This window comes from Taeniopygia guttata, chromosome 2 (assembly GCF_048771995.1).
Source record: "Taeniopygia guttata chromosome 2, bTaeGut7.mat, whole genome shotgun sequence".
In the NCBI taxonomy this organism is placed as follows: Eukaryota; Metazoa; Chordata; class Aves; order Passeriformes; family Estrildidae; genus Taeniopygia; species Taeniopygia guttata.
In genome coordinates, this window is record NC_133026.1 from 70,296,063 (window position 1) to 70,304,137 (window position 8,075).

Below are 8,075 nucleotides of genomic sequence, written 5' to 3' on the forward strand. Positions count from 1 at the left end.
ATGGCGCTTTCAACCGTAATGATCAGTTTGTGTTGCTTTCCATTTTCAAAGCTGTTTTTTTCCCAAAAGAAAAGGCTGAAACCTTCCTTTAATGAAACACGGAGACCAAGACCCTCCTTTGCATGTGTGCTCCTCTCCACTCCCAGTGGAGGAGCTCATTATCATGGGCTTTTCAGGCCCACAAAGACAAGCTCTGCTAATACTCCACAGCCCGCTTCACATGTTCATTCATGCCCTTTTTTATTATTATTTTTTTTTATCAGTCTAGTTTCAGCAAAAAATCCAGGGTAAGCATCTTTGATTTGGACTTTAGGAGGAGGAAAGGAGGAGGAAAGGAGGATTGTTTCAGATCAGGGGAAGTGGTAAAGCTTTTACTTAACTACAAGCACATGAATACGCTCACAGAAATCACTGGAAATGCAATATACCTGCCGGAGGCTTTAGTACTCTTCCCAGCTCAGTCATTCCACAGTGCAAGTACTGCAATTTGACACTGGTAAAATATGGCGAACAGCACTTTCCTCCTTTGTACAGTGTTAGGCACCTAAAAAAGGGCCTATAAAAGCCAAGTAATATTACTATCTGCATCTATAAACTTAGCAGTAAGTTCGAGCACTTTACAGTATTGATGTCCTTCAGCGTGAGAAATGGGTGGAAAGGGAAAAAAACCTCTCAGGATAAATGAGCCATTTAAGACATATTTGATGTTAAAGAAATGATCCAGGTGATCTGACTGCAAGTACTACTTTGATCCCGTATTTTTAGCATGTTTGTTAACATATAGAGGAGGAGAGACTGCAAGGAGACTGAAACTAAGGAAAGGGCTTCCAGTGATTTCAAACAGCATTAGGCAAGACCAGCAGAGCCTGTTGCACCAAGATAACAAAATGTTGATATGCAGTTCAAAACAAGATGCATAAAGTTAGTGGCAATTTCCAACACAAGGTGTGTGTCAAACATACCCTTACTTTTATTTGAAGATGTTGCACAAAGTTCAGACTTGACAGCTTAAGGGTTATTCATGCTGCACCTTGGCACCTTGTTCCTCCAGTGAGATCCAGATCAAGGTTCTAAGCACTTTAGTGTTACATCCGTCAAAGACAAAAATGGGATTACTCAGAACATAGCCTGTAACACCTGAGCAGGAAGAAACCTAAAAAAGATAGCAAAAGGGCTGTGAAACACCAAGCAGGAAAAGAACCTGACTTTCAGATCTGGGGAAGGGGTGTTGTCTTGCCAGAAAAGTCTGTTCCTCTAATTTAAAATTGAGGAACTCAGGTAGACAGCAATGTGCTCATTGCTGTGGGTCTGCTGCATGGTTATATTTTATGGTTCTGAGTCAGATGCAACTAAATCCCTCTGAGGAACAGACAGTCCTTTAAATTTACAAAAAATGCTATTACTTTCCATAATAGCCAGATCATGTTGAGCTGCTTGTATGCATTCTGTAAATTAAGACTAATTAAACACTTGCTGAAGCAGAATGATTTTATTTTTGTTGCTCATGTGCTTAAAATTTCCTGTCTGTTATTAGTTTGCTGAATTGCCATTGCATGCATCATGGACTGAAGCAAAAGTTTTATCAGGGCTGTCATTCCACTTGCCTCTCTGTGGCCTTAGTATAAATCCAGTGCAATTTAAGATTGCTTGAATTTATGCTGATGAATCTAAGATTGATTTAATTCTCGAATGCATTTTACACACATACCAAGACTATCCTATGCTTCAGTCATACTTCCTCTTCTCCATCAAATCCCAAATCACAAGCTGAACCTCCTTTACTATGCTGGCACATCTTAGAAAACAGTCGTGTTACATCAGAGAATTGAGGTTACTGATTTTACACTACAAAAACTTTTCCACAGTTATAGCTTTATTGCCTTAAGTAGCTGTTTTTCTTATTTCCTTTTTTCTTTTTGCTGTTTCTGTTAAGAAAATAAAAAAGGAATGCAGAAACTTGAAACATGAACTGAACCTTTCTCTAGATGATCAAATGATGAGAGAAGTCGCACCAACAGACAGGGAGAAGAAAATCAGATGCTGAGCTCAAAGACAAGGATCTTCTAAAAGATTAGACAGAAAGGTAGGACCCAAGAGTCACAGGTGCTTTTGTTTATTATTTCTCCATTGAAAGTATCTGGATACAGAAGAATCCTCTAAATATAAAGAATGTAGTCCATAAAGGTCTCTTAAAAAAAAAAAATCAACAACAAACCTGTTCACCAATCCCCCAGATGAGAGATTGCAACACCGAAATTAATTAATCTGGGTCCCACTGTTGTTTCTCACCAAGCTATGGGGATGTGACAAGAAAAGTAATGGGGGGCTGAGTGGGTGAATGGGAGGATTCCAGCCACAAGGGCCATGCTGGGGAGCTCAGCCCCCTCTCCACCTAAGCACAGGCATTGTGAAACTCAATACCCTGGCTGGGGACTGCCTGAGCTTGTTTTTCCCTTGAGTGGAAAACACATAGGGCATGGTCTGTCCTGAAGAAATTAGAGACTGAGAAGACCAATTAAGTCATTCAGCTTGACTCCCTGAGGCCAATTCAAAAACTGTTCTCTCTCCTAGATACTCTATTGTGGTTTTTTTCAGTGCAATTTTAAGTCCCAAGTGACAGTGCTTTCATTATTTCCCTGAGGACATTACTCCACAATCCAATATATTTCACTGTCAAGAAGTTTTTCTTGAAATTCCTCTTAAAATTTCACACTTAATTTCCTTCCATTTACTTAGTTGTACATAGATTTTTAGCTATAGTAAAAAATTCATCTTTGCTTTTAAAATGTTGATGGAATGTCACAATATCCCACATTTATAATTTTTTTTTCAGAATTAGTTTTATCATGAAATAATTTTTTTTTTTTTCTAAATTCAGTCCCTTCCTAAATTCTGTTGATCCTTCCTGGGCACCTTTCCCATACACAGTGTATCTGCTCTATGATCCAATATTCCAGGTCAAAGTTCTCACACAACTTTGATGCATAAGATATTTCCCTTGCCTCTGCAACACACTGATTGTTTAGGGTGGTTTTGTTTAACTCATATCAGCTAACACTAATTTCTCTGCTCAGCCTCATCAATGGCTGTCTGGCATCAGCACCAATCCCCAGTCCTCTTTCCTTTTGTGTTTGGAATTATATCTCCCAGTGACCATCAGATCATATATTTTCTAAAATATCACGATTTATGCTCATTTTTTATGTACTAGATTTCCCAGTATGAAGTAATGCATATTTGTAATAGTAATCACATAATATAATTTTCATGGACAGGGTCTTTTTTGTGTCCAGTGGTGTAATGCAGGATGTTGATAACTCCCTGCTTCATTACTCATCATTATGCTTTACTATTGTCTTTTACAACTTTTGATATATGCTATACTTTCTTCTGTAAAATGATCTTAGGTTTTAGAAAAAGATTGCAGGAAATACATTGTGAAGAATTCAGACAAATGTAAGCCTATCCAAATAAGGCAATGAAAATTCTATAGTTAAACTGATCTTTCTTTTTTTTATTTCTTCTTTTAGAGATATGAAAATCCCTCTTAATTAAGAATCCTTAATTAAGAATCCTTCTTAATTAAGAATCCCTCTTAATTTTATTATTTTTGATAATTGTTGTGTGTTCCATTCTGCTCAAGGTTTTGAACATTCTCCCATCCCATATTTATTTCAACAGGAATTGATATTTAAGTAGCAGCATTATTAGGTAGTTCTGTTATTATGCTAAGCCATGCCATCATGTAGACTTGCAAACTTGGTGGGAACAATGTTTTCAGACTTTTTGCATTCTTCATAGCAAGTGTTATGTTGAAAAAAACATTTTTTCCCTTTAAATGTTATAAAGTCTGTTCCTGCATTAATGCATAGAGTCAGTTTTGATCCAGTGAGCACCACAAAAAAAATCATGTGTATAGCAGCAGTAGATGTCTGAATGATCCTGATTATTTGCACAAAACAAGGCATCCATATGTCACTGTTTAAGTCCAAATGAAGAAATTGTCAGGAAAAAGATAAAGTTGCCCAGATTTGCCAGCCCGGTCTTATTCTAACAATACCGTGCTTTGGCAAAATGTCTTTCTGGACACTGGGTTCATAATCTCTCATGACAGTCACTGGAGATAAACTATGTCAATATGAATGACTTTACCTTTCATAAATGCCATCTGTATTATGAATGTTAATTTGAAGGTGACACAATTTTCTTGCAAAACCCATTAGGTTTTTATGCTCTTGGCAAGCAGCTATGCTTTGATGATTAGACATAGTAGCTCTTCTTTTAGCAAGGAAGCTTAAATATTTGTCTCAGCTCTGTAACCAGACATGATTAAACTTAAAGTTGTGTTAATGATCTGACACATCTTTCTACATTTAGCTATTTAAGCACAACACTTTAATTATGGCTATATAATCATCAATATCTATAATGACACACTGTGGGTAATGCTGTCAAACAGGATAAGCATGCTCCTGGTCTTTCAAAGCCTTTGTGATCACACAGTCCTTGTTATAGCATCTTTCATTCAGCACTAAATTACACTAAACCCTACCTCTTTGACATCTCTTTCTGTCAGATGTAATGATTGCTCCTCAAAAAAAGAAAAGTTTTCAACTCCACTGTATGTTTTCTGGAAGTTGGATATTTTTGTCTCCAAAATGATCACAGCTGTGATGGTCACTACAATAAACCCTCAAACAATAATTTCAAAGGGGTGAGGGTTAAATGTGCAAGGAAATTCAGGTACCCCAAAGATTCAATATGCTACAGCCAAGGTGGGAGCATGGTGGTACATTCCATTTCTTACTGTATACAGAGTTCAGATGTCTCCAGCTCTAGGCAGCAGATGCGAGAATATGCTGAGGACCTATATTTTAATTCCATCACTTAAATTTTACTTCAGGTAGCTAACTTCTTTGATGGTTTTGGCCCTGGTTGACTAATTACACAAGAGGGAGGAAGTAAGTATTACCCATATTTTACAAAAGTGGAATCCAGTATAGAGAGATTCATGCTTGCCTAAGGAAATGTAAGAAACTTGAGGCAGAGTCAGGAAGGACCATTTAAGCTGTTCTTCAGATCTAGATCTCCTTAGGCTCTTATTCCGGTGTTATAACAAAAATCCCTTACTTGTCTCAGATATGTCAGCTCAAAAATGCTTTAAACTGGACATGTTGAGACGAGAGGCTGTAACTCCATTTGCTCCCTTGGTTAGTTTGTTTGTTTGTTTGGGGATTTGCATTTTCTAGTGAAGTGGCTAATTCTTCTCTGCTATGTTGGTTTTTGTATGGTGACAATCCCCTGTTTTGCAAGTGCCATTTAATAAAGCCTTGAGCAACAGAACTAACATCTGTCATAGGCTAGTTTTATCTTCCTTGTCTCCCCAGGGAAGGAGTGTTGTTGCAGTATGATTTTTGAAAACATGTGTGCTGCCAGGTATTTGTGTCTGAGGAGGCAGGTGGAGGTGAAAATGCACCTTGCCCTGCCAGCCATGTTGGTGAGGTTTTGGTAGTCTCTGCTCTCTCCGGGACACTGCTGTAGGCAGGGCTGACTCAAACCTTGGCAGCACATGCAAAATTTTGTGTTTCTCTCTTGGAGTGGCGTTGTCAGAGCTGGGCTGCTCCAGGTGTGGGAAGGGAAGGCAGGGAGAGCAGAGTTGGAAAGCAGATCCAAGAGAGGCCTCACATGTCTCCTCAGGGACAGGTGTCAGGGGAACAGAGAGCAACTACTGACCTCACATTTTGGCAGCAGCTTTGACTCCCCCCATGTCTGGGACAGACAGAGTGGACTGCATGGCTAAGGTCACTTTGCTGCCACTAGAACCCCTGCCCAGGCAATGGCAAGGGTTTGCTTCCTTCCCACCACTTTGGCTCCAGCCTTTGCCTGTCTTCCAAGCAAACTGAGGACATTCAGGCACATCAAGAGTGGTTTCCCTACCATCTCCCACAGGGAAGTAGGGCCGTGGGGCTATGAACCTCAAGAGCAGCCACAGCCCTTTAGGGCTTACAGGTTCACTCATGGAAACTGGGATATCCATATTCTGGGGCCAACAGGATCCAGCTAATGCCTCTGGCTTTTAAGTGTCAGAATTTAGGAAGTATATTTAGATAGGGCTGGAATTGTGGACTCTTTAGAACCAAATACACCGCATCAAGTGTAGCTCTTTGCAAGCCGACTGACCATTCACACAAAGTTTGGTCAAGCTTATATTCTTTTCATAGAATAGATCAGGTTTAGTTATAAGGTGCTCTCTAATGAAATATAGCTTTATTTGTAAAATACCCATCCACCTCTCTTTTGGTTCAACAACTTCTGTGATGCTACCTACATCAGACCTGACTCTGGCTTTTGCTACCTTCTGGATAAACTCAGAGCTATAAGTCTGAATGCCAGCTGGCCAGAAATGAAGTCTACAATATAGTTTTCCTCAGCACTGGACTAACAGATGGTCAGAAAGAGGAGGCCCCTCTGTTTGAGTGTTGCACAGGCAGCTGCTCTCAGGAGTGGCACCAGCTGTTGAGCATTTTCTTTCCCAGGCTGAGGAGGGGCATAGGCCACTTCTCAGAGCCCAGGTTGTGTCTCCTTGAGGATGTCTGTTACCAACTGAGCTGAATGGAAGTACTGAATTCAGCCAGCATAGCTGGGCTGTTCATTGCTGGGTGGAAAGGAGCTGGTCTATGCCACTTGGAAATCTCCCTGAATATGCATGATCTTACTGGCAAAGTAGAAGTGGCCCTTGTCTAGAATTCAGCTTGGTTACGTGCCATGGCCTCCAAGTCTGATGAAGTATTTTTTCATGGTGTTCAGTAATCTGGGGTATGATTCAACATTTTCTTTAGAGGTCAACAAGAAGCCTCTCTTGGCTTATTCTTTCACATTCATCGTAACACTTTCCTTCCTGCCCTCCTGGAACCCAAATTTTACTTATCGTTTTGTTTCTATATAGGAACATCTTCCAAATGCCTGTAAGCAAGCTGAAAATAGTAATCTGCACAGATCTAGCTTCTCTATAATTCAAATTGATGAAATAAATCTCAGTAGTCTGTTTTTGAACTGAAGAACAGACCTAGAGTATTAACATTGTGATGCCAGAAATTTTTTCCTTTCTGCTTATTAGGAAAAAAGTACACAGACATTTCTGCCATAGATAAATTAGCCCTGGTGTCTTTTTTAATGTGAATTACATCAAAGCTTGGTACAGAAAATATGCTGTCTCCATAACATGATTTTGGAGGAAAAAAAAATTGAGGCAGAGGTTTTTTAATTAAAAAAAAAAAAAAGTCCACACAGCAACATTATTCATCATTCAGTGTTGAACCCTCAAGCTGACTCTTGAAAGATAATAGCAGGTTATAGGGACTAATCTGCATCCCACTGTAACCAGTAGTGAGCCTGATGCTGACTTAGGCAGTATGTCAGGAATAATTTTTGCAGGTCATCACTGCAGAGTAGCGGTCTCTCTAGACAGCTGTGGCTCTGGGGAAACACTGTGGTAAGGGAACTTTTATGTCAAAACCCAGTTTTGCTTAGAGAAAGGCAACAGCCAATTTTCAAATAATCTCAAATAAAAACACATTTAATTTCTCACTTGTTTCACCATTGTAATTTGAAAAAACAGAAGTAAATTCTAAGGTCTCAGTGATTCAGAAACTGGCAGCTCTGTTAGTGTGGCAGAAATCTATACTATAGGCACTTATTTCTCCTTTCCTCTTTATTCTTGTCACCTCTGCCATTGGAATCAGATACTCTCCAAATTGAAAACAGGTATCTGATCCAGAAGAGCGCATTTCCCATTAAATGCAATGAATCCTGATGCAACCTGATTGGACACAAATGAACTGCAGAAAATGAAGGAAAAAAGCCAGTTTGCAATGTAGGTGCAGTTCTTTAATATGTCTAACTGAAGACCAAAGTGGCTGTGGAAAAAAGGCCAATCGACTGCTATTACTGCAAGTGCTCAGCAAACCTAAATGCCTTCCATAATTTCCATCATTAAGTGTGAAGAATCTGGATCAGAATCAATTCTTTAACAGAGCTGGTTTTTTTTGGGATTTTTGGTTTTTTTTTTTTTTTTT